This window comes from Peromyscus californicus, unplaced genomic scaffold (assembly GCF_007827085.1).
Source record: "Peromyscus californicus insignis strain IS unplaced genomic scaffold, ASM782708v3 Scaffold_4__1_contigs__length_199733344, whole genome shotgun sequence".
NCBI classification, from domain to species: domain Eukaryota; kingdom Metazoa; phylum Chordata; class Mammalia; order Rodentia; family Cricetidae; genus Peromyscus; species Peromyscus californicus.
This window is the reverse complement of record NW_026294562.1, coordinates 134,056,935-134,078,530: the sequence shown is the minus strand read 5'-3', so window position 1 is coordinate 134,078,530 and position 21,596 is coordinate 134,056,935. Positions and strand designations below refer to the sequence as shown.

General features: G+C 47.4%; 1 long non-coding RNA gene across 1 annotated transcript; it reads right to left on the bottom strand.

Annotated features, from left to right (window-relative positions):
- Window positions 1–11,342: 11,342 nt before the first annotated feature.
- On the bottom strand, window positions 11,343–14,381 carry LOC128094756 (uncharacterized). Its single transcript, XR_008213042.1, has 3 exons — window positions 13,780–14,381; window positions 12,883–13,040; window positions 11,343–12,688 (listed from the first exon to the last, which is right to left on the bottom strand). It is a non-coding gene; the product is annotated as an uncharacterized LOC128094756 (long non-coding RNA).
- Between the last annotated feature and the right edge of the window lie 7,215 nt (window positions 14,382–21,596).

Sequence of the window (21,596 nt, the reverse complement as noted above, 5' to 3'; positions counted from 1 at the left end):
TGGTGAGGGGCAGGGCACCCGACTGGTGAGCCCTGACCTGCCAGGGACAGGGTCAGGCTCCACCCTACTATTAGTGCTGGGCACCACGCTAGCACAAATCTTTCACAGGTGGTTTCTCCTCAGCCTTTTCCCTGGCCCCCCAGGGGTAATACAGAGACCAGTCCTTGAGGAAGACAAGTGGGAGCGGCTGTCCCAAGCCTGGCCTCAGAGTCAAAGGGACACCCGCCCCCCCCCCCCCGGGTTTCATGTCCTACTATAGGACATCTTAGCACACCTACACACCACCACTCCCACCGTTCTGTGGAGAATGGAGACCTGACAGTGAGCAGAGGTTAGCCCACAGCAGAGTCCAGTACCCCCCCCCCCCCCGCGGGTTCCTATACCCCCAGTTCAAGAGAAGCAGACAGAAGAAAGGAAACCACCCTGACCTCCCCTGTCTGAGGTTTTCTCCTTTCCCTCCCAAATCATTAACAAAGGTGACACTGTAGTATTTATCAGAAACTCCCGTCTCCTAAGTGGTGGTACAGAATAATTATCTCAGCATGCAATCAGCGCAGCCATCTCCTTCAAAGCAATTTGTGGCAAGGATATGCATTTTTAAAATAGATTAGATTTTTCAAAAGCTTTGCCTCTTAAGCCTGGTCAGAAGGTATTTACTACTCACCTGGTGAGACGATGCCTGTCTCCAAGCTGGATTTCTCTTTCATTAGGTCTTACTTAATTGAATCAAACAAAGTCATTTTGGGATTGTCCCAACAGAAAACCTTTTTATCTCTAGTGAATGTGTCTTAACAAGCCCCTAAAGTAAATAAAGCCAGGATTCCACTCACTGGAGCCCCAGTCTCCACCGCCCCCCCACCAAAGCCTACCAAGTTTCTTCATCTGTTTGTCTTGTCCTGAGGAAATCGCTGTGGAGTTAACTGTTGCCAAGGAAAGCAACAAGTTGTCTGGTGGGTTGTTGTTTGTTTGAATTATTAAAGAAAGACATTGTTATTCCCACTCCCTGCTTCCTAACTCCATCCTGTCTGTGTACTGGGGATGGAACCAAGGATCGTGTGCATGTTAGGCAGGGGCCCTACCCCCATCAGTCTGCTGTAGTGATACATTGTGTATCAAATAAAGCTTGCCTGAGGATCCGAGGACAAAGCCAGCCACTAGATTAAGCATAGATGCCAGGCAGTGGTGGCACACACCTTTAATCCTAACACTCGGGAGGCAGAGATCTGCCTGGATCTCTGTGAGTTCGAAGCCACCCTGGACTACATGAGACTGACTCAGTCTAGGAGAGAAACAGACCCAGGCAGTGGTGGCACACACTTTTTAATCCCAATATTTGGAAGTCACACGCCTTTTATCCCAGCACTAGGAAGGAAGTAATATGGCTGGGCGGAGAAAGGTATATGAGGCATGAGGAGACAGGAACAAAAGGCTTTTTGGCTGAGACCTTTTAGGCTAAGGACTCAGAGACATTCAGTAAGGATTTGTGGAGTTGGCGAGGAGAGATGTGGCAGTGGCTTGTTCCTTTGTCTCTCTGATCTTTCAGCATTTACCCCAATATCAGGCTCTGGGTTTTTTATTATAAGACCTTTAGAAATTCGTGTAACAGTCCCCCCACCCTCACCCCAAGCTATTACTATGCGGTCCTGTCTGACCTGGAACTCACAGAGATCCTCTACGTGCTGGGATAAAAGGCACCACCAGCCCCCTTCTTTCTCTTAATGAATGAGTCACCAGTAGCTGGAGTATGCTTGCAATGCTGTGGATCACAGCAGACAGTCAGGAGTGGGGTACTCATACTTGGTTGATTTTCTCTGCGTTGGATCTGTGATTTCTGTGCATTCGAATGTCCATGTGGAGACCAGGGGCTGAAGTCGGGCTTTCCTCTACCACTCTCCACCTTACTTTTTGAATCAGGCTCTTTTACTGAATCTGGAGGTCTCTGGCTGGCCAGAGAGCCCCATGGGCCCTCCTGTCTCCACCTACCCAGTGTTGGGATTACAAGTGCACCCCACTTTTGTATGGGTGCTGGGGATGGAATTCAGGCCCAAGCACTTTGCTAAATGAGCCATTTCCCAGGTCCCTGGGTCTGGAATTTAGAGCTCTGTTCTCTATTAAATTAACGGCAGGGCAAAGAGGGTGTCTCCTCAAAGTCCTTACAAAATTTACAGGGCTCATCTTGGTAGTCAGGATGCCTGTCTCCCCTACACCCGTGCTCCTGGGGACTGGGCTCTCTATAGACCCAGGCTGGGACTATAACTCAGGGCCTCACATGGACTGGGCAAGTGTTCTACCAGTGAGTTATATTCCCAGGCCAGCCCCTGCTTTACTAATTCTCAGGGTCAGAGAGATGGGGCCTGGGAGAAGTCGTGAAATAAAACGGACCAGCAAACCAGATACTTCAGACCCGAAACTCAACTGGGATGGCTTTATGCCGCTTCCCAAAACAGTCCAAAAATCTGGAACATAGCTTGAATGGGCTTTTTCTCTTCTGCTTCCAGGCTAGAACATTATAAGGTTTTGTTTTCAACACTTTGGCGGTGGGTTTCCTTGACTCCACCTAAACTCCAATTCGAACCCAAATCAGCTGCGGTCAGAGCTCACCCCCTGCCTCCATCATCAGCCAGGCTGCCATTTCCTCCTCTTGCTCAGCCTAGTATCAGATGTCAGTCCGGAGACCCCTAGATGATTGGCAGCGATGCTACCTCGGCCCTGGGTAACAGCGCCTCCAGCCAATTCAGTCATCTGACCTGTCACGTGGCTCGACGCTGCCCCCCGCCCCCTGCCCTTCCCCCGTGATCCCTAGGGTCGCTCGGTCTTCGGAGGATACGAGTTACTCAAAAGTCGGCGGGTACCCACAGTGCACGGAGAAGCCCCATGAACGCTCTGACCCGACTCTCCGCTCTCAGCTCCCCACCCAAGACCAGACACTCCACCACCCCCACCCCCACCCCACCCCAGCCCCTGCAACGAAAGGACCCAGGAAGTTTTTCCCACAAGAAATCATCCGGGAGCTGGAAATCCAGCAAAAGGCATTTACCATCCCAGACCAGTGCTGTGTTCTGCAGCCGATGGGGTGGGGATAGCGGGGGCGTCCGGGACTCAGGCATTATATAAACTTGGCCTTGGCTTTGGTTCCATGCTTAGCACTGCAGGACATTTGAAAACAGATGGGGTGTGAGACCCAGCGGTTCCAGCTCCTCCCATCTTTCCCTGGCCTTGGCCTACCCATGTCCACCAAAGCGTCCCTTTCTCTCCAGTCCTCCTATGACCTGGAGATGGCACCCTGAAGCACGAGGCTACCTAAAAGTGGCATTCTATTATTAAACTAAGGTGTTTCTGTCACCTCCCTGGTTCCCAGGCGGCATTTAGGAACGCTTGGTACACAGGAGTCTCAAGGAGGGGATCGGGGATCAGATTCCCTTAAGTTTCTCTGAATGCAAACGGAATCGCTCTGTGGAGGGAGATGTTCAAACTCTGAAAGCCAGGTCCATGCTCACGGGGTTTGAGATGGGCCCCAGGAACAGTATTTCTACAAGCCACCAAGCCATGATGCTGATGTTGAATTTTGTTATTTGTTCATTCCTCTTTGAGACAGGGTCTCACGCTATCCCAGGCTGGTCTCAAACCTGCAGCAATCCTCCTGCCTCAGGATATTTGAATGTTGAGAGTACAAGCCTGTGCCACCATACCAGACTCTACTGTTTTCCTGAATTAAAAAAAAAAAGTCTGTCAAGTCGGGCACAGAGGCACAGCCCTGTAAACCTAGTCAGTTGGGAAGCAGAGGCAGGGGGATCCCTGTGAGTTTAAGGCCAGCCTGATCTACATATGGAGTTCCAGGACAGCCAGAGCTACATAGTGAGACCCTGTCTGGGGGTGGGGGTGGGGGAGGGATTTGTCAGGACTGGAGTTGCGACTCGGTTGGTAGAGGTTTTGCATGGCATGCTCAAAGCCCTGGGTTACATCCACAGCACTTCATGACCTGGCACACACCTGTAATCCTAGCTCTCAGGAGGTGCAATCACGAGGATCCGAAAATCAAGATCCTGTTTAGCTACAAAGGCGTTCCAGGCCAGCCAGGAATACATGAGACCCTATCTCAGGAAAATAAACAACATAGAAATAAACGTTTGCCGACCAACATAATAACATAACCAAGAAGTCAGAAGGCCAACCTCCTCTCAAGGAGTGTCTGGCATATTGTTGAGGTGCACGTTGACAAACACAAACATGTTTGTTATAAAGTATAACATATGTCCTTGTGTGTGCTGAAAGCCCTTTTCCGGAGCACCACAACTTAAGCAGGGCTCACTCTGGGAACATGGGAATAGGATATTTCATAGCAGCAGGTGTCAGCAGAGACTGGCCGGGTGCCAGCCTCATAGAACAGGGGCAGAACAAAGGTCAGCACAGTGTGTGGGTCTGAGAGTGGAGCTGGGAGAACCAGCATCCAGGCGAGCAGGTGTGACCCTTGCTAGGACTCAGGCTCTAGCTCTGCCACCGAAGAGCTGTGACAGCGTAACTTTTCTCAGATTCCTGACCTGTGAGCTGGGATCAAAGTCTGTCTTGCTGCAGGGATGTGAAAGTGTAGTTCAGGTCAGGTTTACTCAAGTTTCCAGGCATAGCCAGAACTCCAGCTTTGATCATTTATTTAGGTAGGGGCTCCTGTGGCCCAGGCTGGCCTCCAGTTTGCTATACAGCCTATGATGGTTCCCCCCCCCTTTTTTTTCAAGACAGGGTTTCTCTGTGGATCCCTGGCTGGCCTGGAACTCAGAGATCTGCCTGCTTCTGTTTCCAAAATGCTTGGAGTAAAGGGGTGTGCCACCATGCCAGGCTGCCCAGTGATGAAGTTGATCTTCTTTTCATTTTCCTGCCCTCAGAGTGCTGGGGTGGGATTATAGGAATGTGTCCTCTTACCTGGTTTTGTGCTGTGCAAGGGGTGGAACCTAAGACTTTGTGTATGATAGACAAGCACTCTATCAGCTGAACTGCATTCCCAACCCTCAACCCCTAACTTCCAATCCAGATGAATTTCCTTTTTCTGAAGCTGGGGATAGAGCCCAGGGCCTAGTGTGGGCAAGGCAAACACTCTACTGTTGACCTATATCAACCCTCAGGTTATTATTTTCTTTAATGCCAAGTGTAGGATACTTAATACTTTAGTAAGATTTGAACTATCTTGATGCAAAAAAGAAAATACAAAGATTACCATGCCTATTCTCATCTACCACAAAAAAAAAACTCATACATTTTTCAAGTTTTGCTTTTTAAAATTGGGTGTTTAAAGGGGCTGGCAAGATGGCTCAGTGAACAAGGCCCTTGCTTCCAAGCCTGACCTGAGTTCGATCCCAAGGTTCCCATTTGGTGCAGCAGGAAAGCCAACTTCTGGAAGTTGTCCTTTCTCTTCTCCTTGCACACACTGGCACATACATGCCCACACATTACACACATGATAAATAAATTAAATAATAAATAATTGTAAAACATCTAAAAAATAGGCTCATAAAAATACTACATATTTAGGAGGAGAAGTAGAAAGGAGAAGGGTTGGGAAGAGGGATGTAGGAGTCATATACAGTAATGAATAATATATACTTATATAAAAATTCCTTATTTAACAGTACCATGTGCAATGAATGTATACAATGAAAGAAATTTAACTGGACATGAGTGGTAGCCAATGTTTTCACATACTTTTATAGGGGCACATATGTTAAATCAAGGCAAGCCTATTTATCTCTTCTAATATTATATTCAAAATCCTTTCTAGCTTTTTTGAAATACACAGTTCCTTATCAGTGGCCGTAGTCACCTATGAGCAGAGCCATAGTCACCTAACTACCCTTTCTGGCAGCACTGAGGGTAGAACCTAGACCCTTCCACTTGCTAGGCAAGAGCTCTACTGCTGAACTATAACCTTCCTGGGTCTTCCAATAGGAGCTTTTCACTGCCCTGTTGTGTAGAAAATGTTTCTTCTAGATTATAGCTGATCAGGGCTGGAGAAATGGCTCAGCAGTTAAGCTCTTGCAGAGGACTCAAGTTTGATTTCCAACGCCCACATCAGGTGGCTCACACCTTCTTGTAATGCCAGCTCCAGAGGGATCTGACACTTCTGACCTCCATGAACACCTACACATACACACACACACACACACACACACACACACACACACACACGCACGCACGCACGGACACATACATTTTAATTCCATCACTGGGTAAACAGAGGCAGGAAGAATTATAGAAGTTTGAGGCTAGCCTAGGTTACATACTGAGGTCCAAGAAGCCAGGGCTACAAAGTGAGACCCTGTCCTAAAACAAACTCACAGAAACACACACATTGGGTATGTGTAATACATATACACACATGCAGGAAGCTGAACTAAAGTTGAGGTTTGGAAGTGTCTGCTGGGACCCGCTTGCAGATGCATTTCGTGGGAAGGAAGTGTTCTTCCTGTGCAATTTCAGTGTCAACGTCAAGAGCATGGGTTAATGGGGGTTGGAATGTTGATAACTTAAGGCACCTAAAGTCTGATGAAATCTGCAGGCGTCATACACAGCGACAAACAGAACCCCTGGGAGGCCATGAGCAGCTCAGCATCTCATTTCATGTGGGGACATGAAGGCCTGGGACTGTCCTCTGTACTCACCATCAGATTGACTGCAGGCAAGTCTGAAATGCATTTTCTCGATTAATAGTTGATATGAGAGGGCCCAGCCCACCATGGGAGATGCCACCCGTGGGCAGGTGGTCCTGGGTTGTATGAGAAAGCAGATGATTGAACCATGGAGTACAAGCCAGTAACCACGGTTTCTGCTTCAGTTCCTGCCTCCACGGTCCTGCCCTGTCTCCCCTTCATGAAGGACTGTAAACTGTAAGGTGAAATAAACCCTCTCCTCCCCAAATTGCTTGTGGTTGTAAACTTTATTATAGCCATAGAGTCCAAACTTAACCCATATCTTCTGACTTTCCACAGATTTCAAAGCATTTTCTCCTCGTTAGCCCAGGTACGTAAAATATGTGGACTTCTTGGCCGCTAATGAACTTCTCACTGCAGTAACAGACACAGCCCAGGAAGATCCTAGATGCTGCTTCAGAGTTTTTGTAGTATTTCTACCCTAAACTGCCTCTCCACACCCCCTTCAATCTTTCCTGGTTTCTAAAACTGGAGTTTTCAATAGTCTGGAGCCAAGAATAGGTGTTGAGCCAACTATTACTGCCACGGATAGCTTAAGAGCTATGAGTGTTTAAACTTCAACCTGTTTCTTGTTTGTTTGGGTGAGTGGTGGGTGTTCTAAGAGGAGTTGGGGGATGGGAAAGAATATGATAAAATACAATGTATGAAATTCTCAAATAGTAAAATAAGTAAATAAGTTTCGGCCTATTGTCCCTTTGACGGACCTGAACAGACCATATTCCTTCCTAAAAAGCTTCTCCTGTGTCTTCTGAAGACATGGGCCTTTGCAGTATTTTTACCTCTGCTGTTTGGAGAATCCTAGGAGGGAAAGAGATGGGGGAGGAGATGAACAGTGAAATAATTTAGGTGGGTCCATTGGAAATGTGAACAGTGCTGTACTGGTGAGTACAGAGGACAGTCCCAGGCCTTCATGTCCCCACATGAAATGAGATGCTGAGCTGCTCATGGCCTCCCAGAGGTTCTGTTTGTCGCTGTGTATGATGCCTGCAGATTTCATCAGACTTTAGGTGCCTTAAGTTATCAACATTCCAACTCCCATTAACTCATGCTCTTGACGTTGACACTGAAATTGCACAGGAAGAACACTTCCTTCCCACGAAACGCATCTGCAAGCGGGTCCCAGCAGACACTTCCAAATGAGATCACCTTCACGGTAAACACCGCTCTGTGACGTCTGTGGCTTTGAAATCACGGCGGTGATGCATCAAACAAGTTCAGAGTTGCTGCTTTTCGCTGGGAGAAGTGCTGGCCTTTCTGTACCCATCCCTCCCACCCCCACCACGGCTCTGATTCAGCTTTCAGCTCATTTCATAATTGGTCTCATTTTCAACCCCCTTCCCGTCTCTTACGTTCATGTGGCCTTTAAGATCTTGAATTTCCACTCTGGGGCTCACAGCTTGCCTTGTCATGAAACCACAATCTGTGGTTTTAAAAGCCAGCTGGGTGCACTGAGCCAGGTGTACCTAATGAGTCTGCAGGTGGGTGCCATCTGTTACCGGATGGGGCTCCATTTCACATCAATGTACTTCCTATTCTGGACATTAATTTCTTCCCTCTGTTCCCTCAGGTTGCTGTCTTGTTTTCCCTTCTTGAGAATTTCCTTCTTTGTCAGTAACTTTTTATTGTGTTTTTAGCTGCTTTGATAGAGAGATTTTGACCAGTTCAACCTTTTACCAACTCATGTTCCTTGGTCTTGCAAAGGAAGCTGGTACTGTTCCTGGGCTTGTTATTAGTGTATGTAATAGATACAAACCTGTCTGTTATTTACAGATACAACAGGAAGTGGAGTTGATGTAAAACTGAAGCCTGCTCATCAGGCTCTTCTTCAAGGGGCAGCATGACTGTGATGCATTTATCTAACTATTCTTTATCAATAAAAACTCGGGAGTCAGATATCAGGGTAAGAACCTGAATGATCGGAGAAACAGCTAAGGGCTGAGCTCCTTTCTAAGCCCCGCCCTACTATTTCCTGTCTCTCTATCTATCCTCAGTCCTCCAAAACCTCTATTATTAATTTTGGTCAGCTTGTAGTGCTAGCTCCACCCTCTGATTCAAAGCAAACTTTATTGTCAGAATACAATCAAAATATCACACAACATGACTGTTTCCTATTGGATTAAGCTCTTGGATAGTAAACACATGTTCTTGTCTAGAAAACTCACTGATGCCTGACATTGGGTATACAAAGAAAAGTGAGGGATAATCTGATGGTGGCAAAATACACGTGGATTTGCCCCTTGACAGTGCATCCGGGAAAGAAGTACCAAGGGCTACGGAAACAGAGGAGGGACATCTGGTCTGCCTTTGGGAGGCCAAGAGGGCTTCCCCGAGTTGGTGACTCCTCCACTGAGTGTCAAAGGAAAACCAAGAGCTAAAGGAAACGAAGGGAAGGTCACAGGGGTCAAATGGCCCTAGAATTACTCTTTACATAAATTCACGTATGTCTACAAGTAACGAAAACAGAACAGAAGCTAATTCTTTTCCTGTTATGTAAAGTCTAGAAGTGATATAGTGGCCACTATCTAAAGCCCACAAGCCATTGCACCACCGTGCATGGCTTCCGTGTCCCACGTGACCTCTTGATCTTTGGATGGCTACAGGAGCTTCCGCCACAACAGCTGCGTTCCAGAAAGCATAAAGACGGAAGACAAGCAAGTCTTCTTCCTTCCTCCCTCCCTTCCTTTCTTCCTTCCTTTCTTTTTTTCTTTCTTTCTTTCTTTTTCTTTTTCTTTTTTTTTGGTTTTCTGAGACAGAGTTTCTCTGTGTAGTCCTGGCTGTCCCGGAATTCGCTCTGTAGACCAGGCTGGCCTCGAACTCAGAGATCTGTCTGTTTGTACCTCACAAGTACTGGGATTAAAGGTGTGCACCACCACCACCTGGCTTTTTTATTTGTTTGTTTGTGGTTTTTTTTGTCTCTCTCTCTCTCTCTCTCTCTCTCTCTCTCTCTCTCTCTCTCTCTCGATTTATTTATTTATTTATTTATTTATTTATTTATTTATTTATTTATTATTTGCCTTTTTCAACAAGTTTCTCAGCTGCCACGCTCTTCTCATTGTTAAAACTCATTGCATAAGGGAAGCTAGGAATGGAGTCTTTAACCAGTAGGAACAGAGAATAGCTGCTAAAACAAAAACAAACAAACCAAAAAAACTACCTGTGTCAGCTTGTAGGTGCTTGTAAGCGGAGAGATGCAGTACTCACAAAGGAGGGAAGAAATTTTTACTTTGTTTCAGGGCACAGATAAAGCTATGTAGGTCAGTTCCGGCTTTGCCTTTGGTTTGCCAAGGCACGGAGGAAATAAGCAGGTGCCAGGAGAGTGGCTGCCCGTGCAGAGCTTTATTCCGAGGAAGACGGGCATCAGTGGAGGGAGTTGTGGTCTAGAGGTCAAAGGGAAGGAGTACGGGGCCACCTTGGGAGGCAGTCATGGCCTCTGAGAACAGGGCCAGCCTGGGCTAGTAGGCAGCAGCGTCAGGGACAGGAGAAGCGAACAGATCCCTGAGATACTAGAGAGGAAGAACTGGTCAGTGTAGGTGAGACATAGGTGGAGAAGAGGAAAGATGTAGACACCAAAGGAGGGGCAGCTGGGTGGGATGACACCATCCATCAAGGTAACAGGCAATTCGGGAGGAGGGTGGGTGGGGAAGGGAGCTGGGTTTGGGTGTTGATCTCCACACTCAGATTCGGCTGATCTACTTCCTAGCTGCTTTGGTGAGGGTATAATTTACATACCATAAAATTCAGGTGAAGTTAGAACTGGGTGAGTCTCTGGGACATGACGGTTGAGCAACCACCACCACCCTCCAGTTTGGGAAGACTTGCTCAGCCCCCAGAAAGCTCCCTGGGTGCCTCTTCCCAGTGAGTAGAGCTCTCCATTCCCTCTTCGGGAATCCCTGCCTCATTTTCTGTTATTTCTACTCCTTAATTTTGTAAATTGATCAATATGATGACTGAGGGGTATTTTGCAGGGGACTCTGAAGACGGGGAACAAGAATTATCTTGGGGGCTTTCTCAGTTTTTACATCTATCCCCAACATGCTCAAGGGTGGTGTCACCTCCCTGCTTCCCCTCTCCCAGGGGAAGGGACCCCCTGTTAGGTAGAGGACCCCTCAGCATACTGGGTTTTATTAACTACCATGACAAATTTTTATTTTGTTTTATTAATTTAAAACAGATGCCAGTAATTATTTAGAGCTCAGAAATCAGTTATATCACAAATAACTGAAGAAATGATGCCTGACCAACCAGGGTGTAACACCTCAGTTTAGGAAACAGCCCTGGCTTCCCCGTAAGAATTAGATTGATAAGTGGCTCGATCACTACTCCTTCAGTAAGTTTTTGTTTGTTTGTTTTTAATTTGCTTTACTTGCATCCAGGCGTGGTGGTGCACACCTTTAATCTCAGGACTCAAGAAGCAGAGGCAGGTGGATCTCTGTGAGTTGGAGGCCAACCTGGCCTACATAGGCAGTTCCAGTTCAGCCAAAGCTACGTCGAGACTCTGCCTCAAACGAATGAACAAACAAACAAAAGAGATTTATTTTATGTTTAATTCCGTGCGTGGGTATGTGCAAGGGAGTACCAGTGACTTTAGGGGAGAGGAAGGGTTTCAGAGACTCGAACTCGAGTTACAGGTGGTTGTGAGCTGTCCAACATGGGTGCTGGGAACTGAACTCCAGTCCTCTGCAAGAGTGGTGGCATGCTCTTCATGGCTGAGCCATCTCTCCAGACTGCTCAGTAAGGAGTTTTAAGTGCAGCCCAGTCATGCGAAATCTTAAGGGTCTAGTCTCCCTCAATACAATAAGTATTTGGGGGGGGGGGCTGTGAATAATTTCCCATGTAAACAGGGGCAGGTGACTACTTCAGCACCAATGTGGTTCTATCCAATGTCTGAGGACAAATCCGTTTGAAGGTTCCTGGTGTTTCTAAGGCAAACTATCCCATCAGGGACCTGCTTCTTAGTACTTATCTTTAAGCTTATTACAGATATCCAAAGTCCCTTATATTCCATTTCAGTTTTATCTGTCTTGAGTAATGTTAAGATTTCTTAATTAGTTGCAAACAGTGTCAGCACTACGAAGCCCAAACCGCTGCTTTGGATCGGATAATTATCAGCCGCTTCTCCCTCTGCTCTCCCAATTGTCTCAAAGCATCAAGGATTCAAAGTGGCTTTAGGAAGGCAGCTGGGGTCCTATTGCATTTTCATTCCTCAGAAGGGCTTCTCTGCCATTTCAACCTCCCCCAGTCCATCCCAGCAGAGAGAAGAACCGCTATAGTTAACACAGGAGCAGCTTTAAAAACTGTTCTGTCACAAGAAACTATCGCATTGGACAGTCCGCAGGTTCAACCTTCGCTCAGCAAGCTGCACCAGCACTACAGCCTATCTCTAGAGAAAGTGACAGGAAAGGGGCCACAAGGAATTCCTTGGTCACATCCCTATTTGTTGGGTGCCTACTATGTGCCAGACTCAGGGCTGGGCACATAGTGATACAGCAGTGAATGAAACAAGAGACCCTGAATTCTGGGGCTGCCATTGTAGCAAGGCAAAATTGAACAAGAAATAGGATCAGCAAAGTGAATACACAGGTTAATGATGGGGAGGAGATTGGAAGAGCAAGATTTACGCTGAACTCCAATTGATATGACGTCACGCCATCCCCCAACAGGGCCCAAGAAGGAGAGCTTGGCAGCTCAGGATACTTCCTGGAGAAAGGGGGTCCGAGGAGATTGATCTGATGTGCAGAGGGGCGGGGGCAGAGGTTAAGTGCTCGACAGAGTCCGGATCCACTTCCCCCACGATGGAAAGCCACAGAAGGGTATCTCTAAGCAGGCAATAAGCATGGCGTGCTTGGCTCTGTGGAAAGCTCACTCTTTGTGTAAAATGCATGCTGGATCAGGGTAGGACAAGGAAGAGGCCAGGAGACCTGCCCAATTGAAGGATGTCTAGAAGACAGAGCTCTTAGCTGGGTCTTGAGGATGATGGTGACAGGTCAGTTTCCCTGTAAGGGGGATTTTCGATGTTTACTAGAGGTGGTAACCTCCAGGGTCAGCAATCTAGGCCACGGAAGAAAAGTGCATGGCTCTAGAAAGGAGCTGTCAAGACACAGTGGTTTGGTATCCTTTGACCAAAACCAAATTGAAATATTGATAACACATATCAGATATCACAGGTTTGTGAATAAATGCATCTTACCATGTTGGCCACAAAGAAGAATTCTTCAGAATGAGCTTTATTTTCCATAGTATTTCTGGAGATGTCTCTTCATGTGCAGGGAAGTGTAGAAATTCTCAATAACTTCCATCACTTATGGATGCTAGCCAGGATCTCATCCCTGAATATTAGTGCAGTCCCTAAGTGAATGAGGCAGGGAAGGGAGAAGACAATGGAAAGGCAAGAACCAAGGGTGTAAGAAATACCATTATCTTTTCTGTTTGCCATCACGGCAAGATTAGAGAATGACAATGAGAACGTTTCTGGGCAGTCATTAGTCATGATCATAATCTATGTTATATAGGGAAGAAAGGGGGCATTTAACTATAAACAGATGCTCACATATATAGTCTGCGCATAGAAATTTTCTAAGAAGATTTAAAAAACACACACACAAAGGTTGCCTTTAATCCCAGTACTTGGAAGGCAGAGGCAGGAGGATCTCTGTGAGTTCAAAGCCAGCCTGGTCTACGGAGTGTGTTCCAGGACAGCCAAGGCTACACAGAGAAACCCTGTCTTGAAAACAACAACAATAACAACAACAAAGCCAAAAGCCAAAAAAAACAAAAACAAATAAACAAACAAAAGACACCACAAAGGTTACCTTTGGGGAGTTGGAATGAGGTTAGACAAAAGAGAAATGTTTACTTTAAACAGTATATCATTCTGCTTAGTTTTTTTTAATGTGAGGACATATTAATTCATAAGTATAATAATAAGGATATGCAGTGGAGGCAGGTATGCCAGAATCCATGGACCGGCTCCCTAATCACCTGGACCATTTAAGAAACTGGATTGTTATCCTGTTGACTGCTGCCTACGGCCATTCTACTGTTGTCTCAGGGCATACCTCAAGGACATCAACTTCTGGAAGCTCACCTTTTGAAACACCAGTTCTTCGGCCTTCTTGCTTGCACTGGACACTTATCCCTAGAATATGGACTTCAGATCTTTACACTGTTGCCCTGGGAGGATCAGCCTCTCTATTGTTTTTCCTTGATGGATTGCCTCAGATGTGTTAGGCGTGGAGATTCTAGCTACTGCAGGATTTAGGGTGTCTAGAGAGTACAGCTAAACCAGCCAGAACACCCCAGGCAGCAAGGAAGAGGAAAAGGCGGCACTCAAGTTCAACTCTTTCTTCTCTTCATGGTTTGTCTGATGCCATTTTGTTGTGATCAATACTTTAACCACAGAAGCGAAGGATAGGCTGTTACCTCAAATGCCAAATCCATTCGACTGCTGTTGCCTGTCAGAAGCACTACGTGAAAAGAATCCTGAGACCAAGTCTGAGCTCTGCAAGAAATATGGAGTTAGTCATTGATTAGTGATGTCTGTATCGGCCCCGGTAGAGACCACTGAAGTGTGTAGGCCAGTCTCATCCTCCCTGGAGTTCAAACCCGCTTTTGTCCTCAAGTAAGATGAGTAATTCAGATTCCCCCAGCTGATATGGATCCTTCTTCCCACAATATTCATAACACTTGGTTCAGACTCCTGGCACACCTGCCACAGCCTGCCCCGTGCCCACATTAGTCACATGTGAATGTGCATCTCTTTCCATAACTCACTGCTCCTTGCGTTCATCTCCCACCCCACACCACCCCAGTCTCCCCTGACACCCCATGGCACACTATACCTACCCAGCACACAGACTGCTTATGGAATGCGACTCTGTGAAACGGAGTATTAGTGCCGTCCCTTAGTGAGGAGAGAGCCCTGAGGCAGTGTAGCCAGGGACGGGAGAAAGTATGAAGAGGGAGGAGTCAAGGGTGTGATGCTGTCCCCGCGGATGACTGCTGCCATAGGCTGCCACTAGCTTAGCAACTTGAAACACACATTTATTACCTTACAGCGTGGTGGGGCTGTGTTCCTCCGAGAAGAGGCTCGGGAAGGATTCTCTATCTCAGTCACGTCCTGCTGCAGAGGCCGCCCGCATTCCTTCCTCCTGACCCGGCAGGAGCATCTGCCAGGCCCTGTGCTTCCCTCCTTCCCACCACCTTGTCCACAGAGCCCTGTGTTTGCACTGACCCGGCAGGCTTCCTCCTGGACGGTCTCTGGCGGAACCAGCTGATAGACAGCCTTCCTTCTCCCTGTAACTTTGCCTCTCAATTGCCGTGTGTTACAGGGGGACTCTGGAGTGTCTTCACATGCTCATGTTTGCTTCCCAGGTGGTGGTGCTGTGTGTGTGTGTGTGTGTGTGTGTGTGTGTGTGTGTGTGTGTGTGTGTGTGTGCGTGTGGCGGGGGAAGGTTGGGGGGATTTGGAACTTTTAGGAGGTGGGACCTAGCTGGGAGAAGTAGGTCACTAGAGGCAGGCTTGTGGCAGTCAGAGCCACCCCTGCTTCCAGCTTGCTCTTTCTGCGTCTCGGCGAACATGCTCTCGCCACCATGAATTTGGACATTGTGCCCCACAGCTGTGACAAACTGAAACTCTGTAGCTGAGCCAAAATAAACCTGTCTTCCCGTCAGCTCTTGTGGATTTCTGTCACACCGACTAGAAAGCCACTAATATACCACGTAAAGGGCATATTTACAAGCTCTGGGGGTTAGGATGGTAGGATGAGGACATCTTGGGAGGGACCGTTATCCTACCTGTGATATCCTCGATTATACGTGAAAATAACCTGGCCTTCTAGTAGGCTGAACAACAGCTGTTTCTCACAAGTCAGAATCAGAGTTCCCTTCATGTTCCTCACAGAACCCGGAAGAAGCTGCTTGTGGGTCCCAGGAGTAGTAGGGAGGACTGCTATGTCATCATGCAGGCTCCAAGGTGGCATTTGCCAAGCTGCAAGGTCCTTGCAAGCTTCTGTGGTACTGGGCACCTTGGCTGGGGCAGCCAGCTGTTCTGGAGCCCTGCAGGATACTTCCCTGGCCCCGAGGCCAGGCTGGGGGTCTACTGGGGACCTTAAAAGAACCTGCCTGGAGGCTGGAGGTTTGTGGGACGGTATGCTTTGCCTCCTGAAATGTGCCCATTTTCTGAGCTTCCTGCCTCAGGTTTCACGGGGTAAAGAATTACAAAAGGCCCAGCTACTTTTGTGCAAGGAGGGAAGAGGAGGACAGAACACACAGGAGAAAACATACATTAATACCTCAGAAATGTCTCAGGCCACACCTTTGCCCGACTTTGCCTACAGCCTGTCTCAGCTCCATAAATACCTCATTACAGCCCTGCCTGAGGGCTGCTTCCCACATATGTCTCAGGACTCAGCCCTCCCTAAGCCCTGCACAGGAGTTAGCCACCCTGTCTGCTGGCCATGGTGTTGTAAATGACCAGGCCTGGCAGGGCACACAGGAGCCTCCCACTGTGCGAGACTCGTCACCACTGCTGGCAAGGGGGCCACCCTGACTTGAGAAGAGATCTATGAAGACTTATTGGGGGAGGGCTGGCTACTGGAACAGAGCCGTGTTAAAGACAAGTGAGCCGCTGTTGGAAGCAGGAATATTTAGTAATGGCATGGGGACAAACATTGGGTAGGGAGGGCCTTCCTAGAATGTGTAGTTTGCTATTTGCTTTGTGGGAGAGGAGAGTCTTCTACCTCTTCTGGAAAATGTACATGAAAAGATGTGAGTTTAACGGCTGTGAGAGGCACAGGGAAGTCCTGAGAGGGCGAGCCCTTAACTTGGCCCCAGAGGCACAGGTGGCCTTGGCTGAGGCTCCGCAGGAGGAGCCTGCAGAGTGGAGGGGGAGGGGGCTGGCGGCAAGCACCCCGTGGGAAGTCCATGAAAGTCTTCAAGGCTCTCCAACCTATCGGTTCCTTTACCAGCAAAGACCAGCCAGACAAATCTCACTCTTTCCCTTTTAGGATTCATTTAAACATTTCCTGTAACTCTCCAAAAGATGTTTACCTTGATATCTAGGAAACATTTGCATAACCCCCCTGAAATGTGCCTGTTGACTTTGTTCTGGTGTTAGTTGCTGTGTCTGACATGACTTCCCTAACGCATTACTGAGATGGAAGCCCCAAGTGTTGTGACCACAGTTGGGGCTGCCCAGCTTGCTTTTCTTAGGGGACCTCACACCCAAGATCCAACTAATCTGTCAATTATGAACCTCCCCCCACCCCCTGCACTGTGTAGACACAATGATTGGTCAGGGATAGACACATGACCCAGGTTTGGCCAATCACAGGACCCCTTCTTCTGCAATGGTCTACATGGGCACAGGGTGAACACAGTGATTAGTCAGGAGTGGACACATGACCCAAAGCCTTGTCCAGGTTCAGGATCACTTCCCTTGGACATAGTGATTGGTTCACGATGATCACATGGTCTTAGCAAAGGCAATGTGAGTTCTTCTGGGGAGATGGGCACACGTTAGTTTGAAGAGAGCTGTGCTGTCTGCTGGGGCTGCTCAGCTGGGCCTTTCCTGGCCTGAGGAGGTAGCCTTTGGAGGAAGGGGGAGCTGTGGGAGGAGGGAGGCAGATTGACACCGTGTTGAAGTTGGAATCCAAACACTCCTGAGCTTTTTCAGTTGAGTGAACTGAGAAATTCCCTTCTCATATTTAAGTTCTTTTGAGTTGAGTTTCTGTGACTTACAACCCAAAGGAGTCTAACGCCTTCGTGGAACGACAAGGTTTATAGAGAGCGGATGCTCCAGGCACTGTTTTCCCTGATTCTTCCCTGTGGTCATCATGGCTAATGTTTCATTTGCAGTGTGTGTGCCTACCCCACCCCCACCCCCCACACCCACATCCTCAGCGGTCCTATGGCATTGAGAGACGGAGTGGACTGTTCTTGTCCCCACCTCATCAACAGTATGCTGAACGACAGCATAATGGGGCCATGCTGATGCTGGTAGTGAAGCGCCCGTCGTAAGAATGCCTGCACCGGGAAATGTGTGCCCTGAAGCCCCGCCCCCCAAGGCTGCCCTGGAATGGTGCACAAGAATGCAAGCTAGTTGCAGAAAGGCAAGATGGTGCAGTGGTGTAAGGCATGGTCTCAGGAGCCAGACTCGTGTTCCATCGCAGGGCCACCGGTTTTGCTAGCCAGCATAGAAACTAAACTTCTGGCCTCTCACTAGCCTTGTCTGTACAGCAGAGCAATGATAACAACCAACCCAGAGGGCTAGGCTGTGTATTTAGCCTGTTACTGTGGCTACTCAGCAGACCTAGACTCAGACCTAGACTCAGAAACAGACAGCGCAGGCCCAGCATCCCACGGACCATCCATGAAATCCTAGCCTACTCTTTTGCTAGTTGTGACGCACTGTGAGTCAGTGTCCTCAAGTCGAAGTTTCCTATCCGAGAGAAGAGGATCATAGCATCTCCTTCTTTCAACTGTGTGAGGACCGGATGCAACAAGGTTGTAGACTGCTTGATACATAGCAGATCCTCAGGACACCTGTGCTATCAAGGGGATCAAAGTAGCTCTTTTTTAAGAACTTGAGAGTGACCCACCCCAGACACCTGGGAAAGCAGCAGACCCTGCCAAGTGTGAAGTGTGATAAGGGGCATTCAACCTGATGCAGCAGCATCTCTGGAAAGGGCCCCCAACCCTTGCACCCAGACACACACACTTGCACATACAAACACACACACACACACACACACACACACACACACACACACCAGGGACCTCTCTTTTCCCATGGTCTAGAGGGGATTGCTGTGATAACTAGCTGCAATGCTTACTTTCTCTTTTTACGTACCTTAAATCAAATGGCATACGCTGACGCTTTGTTCAAAGAATTCTTTCCTTGTGCAACATACAACCGTGTCCTCTCCCAGGCATTTCCTTGACACTTCACCCTCCTTCAAAGGGTTCCTGTTCGGAAAGACTCAGTTATTATAAAGAAATAACATTTATTTGAATGTAGCTTGAATAACATTACATTTTACCTTCAACAGTTTTTTAATTGAATACTTGAAAATTCACACTTTATACAGATTTAAATATATTGTTACACTAAGATTACAGACACAGACACAGACACACACACGTGCACATGCACACACACACACACACACACACACACATACACACACACACACACACAGAGTTTTTCTGTTCTGAATATCAAACCCAAGCCTCACACATATTAGGCAGGTGCCTCTGCCCTTAGCATCATGTATTTATTCTTTCCCTCGAAAACACTAATGCTGTCGAAGGAAAAGACTTAAACTTTAAAGATTTTAAAAGAACATGGATAGGCTTTTTTTTAAAATCAGTTTTAAAGTTGCAATTGGAGAAATACTGACAAAGTCAACCATTGTGTGGAGGACATCAAGGGTGAAGCCAACAGCATGGCTGAGCCATTTTAATGGGGAGAATGGGAAATCACAGCCTCGACAGGGCCACGTCTTTGAGAGGACAAAGAGATCGCAAATGGAGAATAAGGCATTCTCGCCCTTGCTGCCTCTGGCTCCTGTGGGAACAGAGCACCAATTTCTGTGTCTCCCCTCAAACTTGGTAGGCAGGTGCTCTGAGGAGGGGATAGAAGTTGCATTCAAGTCAAGAGAGACTGCTGAGTGCCCGGATCCATAAGTCGTTGGTGTAACCACAGACAAACAGCCACCTCTGAGACAAAACACAAACCAGAGATTTTGCCAGGCTATTCCATCCATGCCTTACCCCAGCGTTTCCTATCTGTACCAGATGTTCTGGCCCCTCAGCATTCAGTGTGGCATTTTATCCTGTCTGCCTTGTGTTGGCCCCTGTTTCCTGGGTGAATAGTTTGCCTCCCTGGTCTGTCTGGGAGGCCAGATTGGGCAGTATAATTAACTCAGGTTTTATAACTAAACATACCAGTCTGAATCCCAGCAGAGAGCCTTAATGGCCGAGAAGAATTGGGCAGATGTTTATTATCTGCACATTTGAAAGTTTCTCTCTTAACGTCTCCTTTGAGCCTCGGCTAGCCCATCCATAAGCTATTAATAGTGTCTGCCTTATAGGTTTATTATAAGAATTAAATGAGTTAACCCAGAACAAAGATTGGCACATGGTAAATTCCTAACCATCTAGTCCCCCTTGTCCTTGGGCAGGGGGGCACTTTCCACGTCCCTCGGTGACTGTCCGAAGCTGCAGAGTGTTAGCTCTATAATTTAATGCCTTTGAGCTTAACGGAGTACTTCTCATGCGTCGTGTCTCTAACTTCTGCAATTTGAGATACAACAGCAAAATTAGCCTGGGTTTCTTTTCGCCTTACTATACTGTAAGACACCGGATTCTTTTCATACAGACAAGAATTTTCACCTAAAAGAAGAATTTTACGGCTTCTCTTGGGCATGTCAAAACGGCCAGCATCACTGCTCTTACAGGGCTGTCACTGAACAAAATAACGTTTATTTGCACCCAAGCACGGGAATATGACAAGCTGATCTGATAACTGAGATGGTCTCTGTGATTAATGGGTGGGTAGTATACACAGCATGGATACTCTGGGCAAAGGGATGATCACACCTAGGAGGGAGTGGGGTGGCATGAGATTTCATCACACTTGCAACAATAGCATGCAATTTAAAACATGAGTGTTTTTAATTCTGGAATTTCCCATCTAACATTTTCAGGCCGTAGCTGACCATGATAAACTGGCGCTGAAGGGAAAACCTGCAGGTAAGGAGAACCCTTGAGTCCTTAGTGGTTATTGTTTGTATTTTTTTTTTATTTTTCGAGACAGGGTTTCTCTGTGTAGCTTTGTGCCTTTCCTGGAAATCACAGGCTGGCCTCGAACTCACACAGAGATCCTCCTGGCTCTGCCTCCCGAGTGCTGGGATTAAAGGCGTGTGCCACCACCGCCCGGCTTATTATTTGTATTTTTATTAACGTCACTAGTGTAAATGTGTTGTTTTCCAAGGCTTTACGTGCCCTGCTTCAAGGGAAAACACTTAGTGTCTAGCTTCTTTTTTGTATGATTTAAAAAAAAAAAACTCTGCCTCATAAAGAATAAGTTCCACGTCATTACAGTTCCACATCACTTTTAAGATATGACATCAGCAGCCGGGCGGTGGTGGCGCACGCCTTTAATCCCAGCACTCGGGAGGCAGAGCCAGGCGGATCTCTGTGAGTTCGAGGCCAGCCTGGGCTACCAAGTGAGTTCCAGGAAAAGGCGCAAAGCTACACAGAGAAACCCTGTCTCGAAAAACCAAAATAAATAAATAAATAAATAAATAAATAAATAAATAAATAAATAAATATATGACACCATCTTTAAATTTGAACACAATCTTAGCAAAGACATTTAAAATGTAGGAGTAAAATAAATATCAACTGATGTTCCTCCCAGCAAAACGAAAAAGAAGCGGTGGGGGCGGGAGGTGTGGCTCAGTAGGTAAAGCGTTTGCCACACAAGCATGAGAGCTTGAGTTTGATTCCTCAGACCCCCCCCCCGCCCCCACGTGGTGCACATCTGTAATCTCAGCACTGAAGAGAGGAGAGCAGAGACCAGAGGATCCCTGGGGCCTCCTGGCTAGCTAGTTCAACCAAATCAAAGATGAAGGGTGATCGAAGAGACACCCAGCATTGAGCTTGCCCTCCCATGCACAGGCACACACACACACACACACACACACACACACACACACACACACACACGAATACAACACATATTCAGAGAGGGAGAAACAGAGTGATAGAAACAGAGGGAGAGCATAGGGCAGGTGACATATGTATCAGAGGACCTACTAGCATGATCCTTGACCCATGGTCTATTCTGTGCGTAAGCGGCGATCAGACTCAGAAATCCCTCCTCAGGAGTTCTGAGTCT